A 5,187-nucleotide genomic window follows, 5' to 3' on the forward strand; every position below is an offset into this window, starting at 1 on the left:
AAAATTTCAATCTTTAAAAAGCTCTCAATCAGACTCCATCAGCATGTTATAGTGAAAGATTGAAGGCCTACATGCTACTCATGTAGTAGCATCAACTACTTGTGGACCCTCTGTGCACAGTAACAGAAGGCAGCCTAATGAAAAGCTTGCACTATTGCCAACACCACAACCATTGCAATAACAATGTTAGCATCAACAACAAAGCAATTGCTACACCAACAGCAGCAAGAGTAACATTGTGACCACCAATAATAGCAGTGGCAACAATTATGGCACTAGCATCAACAGCAAGGACAACAACAGAAACATCCTCATCAATAACAACCACCACTGCAACAGATACCAACACTGTATCCCACCTAGTAAAAGAGTTCTGCCTCTAACACAAAATAAACTTTCCCTCATATGCAAGTCCACCAACATACAAAAAACACTGACACATTGCTTGCACACTCACCTCCTCTTAAACTCCAAAACCCCTTTGTGTGTTGTGGGCAACAGGAGACCGTGGGAAGAGATCTTTGTCATGGCATAGAGAAAAATGAAACAAGAAAATGACCATACACCAATGTCATCAGTATTACCATCACTACCTCAACAACATAAGCAATTATCCCAAATACAATCACAACCACAAATGAAAAAATCTAAGCAAATACATGAAAAACAAACCTAACAACCAAATACACTTCCTCCACTTCATCAGCTTCACTGTCATTTGAAAGAGTAACAGTGATTTCATAGAGGAGTTGGAAATAATAAAATCATTATCACCAAAAGAGTATGTGTTAATGAAATCTTTTTCAAACCATCTTATACAGACATACAAAACAGAATCTATTGAGAACTAATGGTGGGAAAGCATAATTCTGTTCTGGGAGATGCTATGAGTATTGATGAAAACAAACTGGTTGGTCTGTTTCAGGGGTTTCTTAGGCTGGAGACTATGGATAACTTCCTGAAATCTGTATACTGGCACTCCTAGTCTGAGATAATTCTACAAGCAAAGAAGTACTATCGACAGGCCTGTCCAGGATGCAGCCAGAATAAAGGAATTTTTCTGCATGCTTTCCAAGTGTCTAAGCATTACTGACCTGTGGAGTTATGTTGAATAATTGTTGTCATATTTAGGATGCATCAAGCTATTGTCCAAGTTCATTGCAAAGATTGCCCCACTGCTTTCCTTTAACCAAGAAAGGCAAGCAGTGTTTCAAATTCTGCCGAGGTTGACTTTACCTTTCATCCTTTCAGGGTTGATAAGTACCAGTTGAGCATGGAGGTCGATGTAATTGACTTACCCTTTCCTTCGAAATTTCAGGCTTTGTGCCTATATTAGTAGGACTATTATTATTATTATTATTATTATTGAGTGAGAGAGCAGTGCATGCCATCAAAGTGACACTGGGGTAAAATATATGAAGTCCAGTATACCCATCATGACTACCCGTCTGATAAGGGTACACCAGGCACATGCATCACAACTATATGTGTGCGACATGGTGATCTCATATCAAGATAAGCAGCGCATGACCATGCAGGTGGGGCCCATTTAGAATTTTCTTCAGGTCGAGTAGCCCATTCCGCTCAAAAGGTCCCTGAATAAGGTTTGTTTAAGGATGTTGAGCAAAACACCCATGTTTCCAAAGGTGAATTATTCAAACCCCAAAGTCTTCCTCTCAATACATGACTATGATGCTCCCCCACTACTTCTGCTCATGATCAGAGATGCACATATCGTCAGCCACCAAGGGACATGCTCAACTGGTTAAGATCAAACAACTGACAAGTAAATTTGTGGTATTAAGCAGAATATTTACTGTAGCCCATCTTTTATACCAAGACAAAACAATGTACATAATAACACTTCCAATCAATTAAGATCAGAAGCCATGAGAGCCACTACCTGGTACTGCATCTGGGCATTATTATTATTATTATTATTATTACTATTCATCTGGCATCTGGAACATTACTATCCATCAGTCCCCTATTTATCTAACAATATGGTTAGTGGAACATCAATCCATCCATTCCACGGAATATTAGCAGCTGGCATTAGCAACAATGTTCTGGGGGTATACACTGGGTGTTGATAAAGATCTACTCTGCACTCTATTTATGAGAACTTTTGGTTGAGAATTATAGACAATTCTCCAAAAGCTTATGGTGTAGCAGTTTTACTAAAGAGGAAGGCAACAACAGTTAAGGATTGATAAACCCTTTGGCATAGCATTACCATCAGCCAAGCTTGTTTGAAATACATGGAAAGTGGCCAGATTGGATGATTTGAATGGGTCTATTCTCATATATGCAACTCTAGACCATGGACTGAAAAGTGGAAGAGGCCACTTTCGGTTGGTAATCAAGGAGTGTAGAATTTTTGAGAGATGGTTTTTTTTTTTTTGCAGGTGTTCTTTGATTCTAGAATGTGGTAATTTACTTTTGGATGATTTCATTTAATTGTATGATTGTTTTGCATGTCTATATGAGTGATAGAATATGTTGGAGAATGTGCAGTGTAGGAGTGTGAGAGAGAGAGATAGAGAGAGAGAGAGAGAGTGAAAATGCATATGTGTATTTGCGATAATGTTTTTGCTTTGTTTTTACATGACTTAGACGAAGAAGGGTGGAATAAACGGGTAACAGTCTCTTACCCAAGATTTGTGTGTGTATGTGTGTGTTTGTGTGTGTGTGAGAGAGAGAAGGTGGGGAGTTGTTTTTTGTGTAAGAGAATATGTTTCTATGAGTAAAAGTTGTGAGTAAAGGAGTATGTGTGTGAGAAAGAAAGAGGGATAGTAGATGTGTGAGAGAGAGAGAGTGTGTGTGAAATAATCATAAATAGTATCTGTTAATGAATATTAGTATGGTCTGGTAGATGAGCAACATTAATAAAGTGGTGAGCTGGCTGAATTGTTAGCGTGTCAGACAAAATGCTTAGCATCATTTCTTCCAGCTCATTACGTGCTGGGGTCAACTTTACCCTTCATCCTTTCATCCTTTCAGGGTCAACAAAATAAAGTACCAGTATAGTACTGGGGCTCATGTAATCAAGTAATACCATTCCACAAAAATTGCTGGTCCTTTACCAAACTTTGAAACAATATTAACCCTTTAGTATTTAAACCAGCCATATCCGGCCAAAATATTCTACCTGTTTTAGGTTCAAACTGGCCTGATCCTACCTCTCACACCTACCCTACAATATCATTCTAAAAATCAACAGTCACATCATTGAAATCTTGAAGCTACACAATGCATGAGTAATTCCAAGCAATGTAAATGATAAGCATTACATTTGACAAAATAATCTGAATACTAAAGGGTTAATGATGGAGAGGAAAATTATAGATTTATGCATGCATAAATAATGCCTGTACTAATACTAATATGTAAGGCAAATGGATGATGTGTTGTTGTTGTTGTTGGCACTCCGTCGCTTACGACATCGAGGGTTCCAGTTGATCCAATCAACGGAACAGCCTGCTCGTGAAATTAACGTGCAAGTGGCTGAGCACTCTACAGACACATGTACCCTTAACGTAGTTCTCGGAGATATTCAGCATGACATGGTGTGACAAGGCTGACCCTTTGAATTACAGGCACAAGAGAAACAGGAAGTAAGAGTGAGAGAAAGTTGTGGTGAAAGAGTACAGCAGGGTTCGCCACCATCCCCTGCCAGAACCTCGTGGAGCTTTAGGTGTTTTCGCTCAATAAACACTCACAACGCCCGGTCTGGGAATCGAAACCGCGATCCTATGACCGCGAGTCCGCTGCCCTAACCACTGGGCCATTGCGCCTCCATGGATGATGTGTACACTGATTAGAAAAAGTATTGTGAATTAGACCATAAACAACTGGAATTAAAGTAGTTAGATCGATCTTGAGAATGTAGATACTCAGATGGAATGACATTGCAATAAGAAAAAAAGATGAAAAAATTTATGTGTGTATTGAATATGTATAAATTATTAATGTGCATTCTAGTGTAAATGTATTGTGTTGTTACTTCTTTTCTTGTTATTTATGTTTTCTTTTTGAGTTTCATTTTCTTTGGATTAGTCTGTCATTTCTAAGCAACACCTGGTTTTCTTTTAATTCGTAAAAAAATTCAGCTTAGTCAAGAAATTGCTGAATGGCCATAAACTCAATTTTTATCTGAGTTAACTTCTTACATACAACAATAACATAAGATTAGTTGGTTTATAATTTCCGTCAATTTAATTGTCTCTTGTGTACCTATGCTGTCAGTTCTATTAACTTCAGATTAAAGGGAAACTAAGTTGATTTAGGTTGTCACTATTCTTTGTTAAAGATGTATTATTTCTTCCTTTCTCACTTGAAATGGATTTGTTGTTGGAACAAATGTCTACATAGACTTACATCCTTTGAAGTGTCAATCATTTGTCAGCTGATGTCTAATTAGACTGGAAAAAGTAGATTAACAAACATTTCTTAAGAGTATGTAACATTGCTTGCCTTAGGGTTTCAATTCTTAACTGCCTGTATCTTAACTGCTATTTTAATTTTTGTTCATAGCCACTCTATGATACATATCAAATATATAATACTGTGTAACAGTAAGATCTACCCATGCTTCACAGAAATAAATTGATTATTATTCACTGGATATACACTGGGAAACTTAAGTATGAACGAAGGTTGTATCTTAGTACTGGAATTATCAGTGTTTCCTTTTTTTTTTATAATGAGGCTCAGGTGTAGCCACATGGTTCTGGATTCAGTTCAACTGCGTGGCACCTTGGGCAAGTGTCTTCTACTATAGCCTCAGACAAATAAAAGCCTTGTGAGTGGACTTGGTAGACAGAAACTGAAAGGAGCCTGTTGTATGTGTGTGTGTATACTCTTTTACTCTTTTACTTGTTACAGTCATTTGACTGTGGCCATGCTGGAGCACCGCCTTTTTAGTCGAGCAAATCGACCCTAGGACTTATTCTTTGGAAGCCTAGTACTTATTCTATCGATCTCTTTTGCCGAACCGCTAAGTTATGGGGACGTAAACACACCAGCATCGGTTGTCAAGCGATGTTGGGGGGACAAACAGACACAAACATATACAGACACATACATATTTCTTTTCTTTCTTTTACTTGTTTCAGTCATTTGACTGCGGCCATGCTGGAGCACCACCTTTAGTTGAGCAAATCGACCCCGGGACTTATTCTTTGT

At 38.1% G+C, this 5,187-nt stretch overlaps 1 protein-coding gene across 1 annotated transcript in view; it reads left to right on the forward strand.

Annotated features, from left to right (window-relative positions):
* LOC106882649 (protein melted) overlaps positions 1-5,187 on the forward strand; it is a 70,361-nt gene that overhangs the window by 22,712 nt on the left and 42,462 nt on the right. The gene's annotated exons all lie outside the window — the stretch shown is intronic.

The sequence above is a fragment of the Octopus bimaculoides genome, chromosome 3 (genome assembly GCF_001194135.2).
Source record: "Octopus bimaculoides isolate UCB-OBI-ISO-001 chromosome 3, ASM119413v2, whole genome shotgun sequence".
Lineage (NCBI taxonomy): Eukaryota > Metazoa > Mollusca > Cephalopoda > Octopoda > Octopodidae > Octopus > Octopus bimaculoides.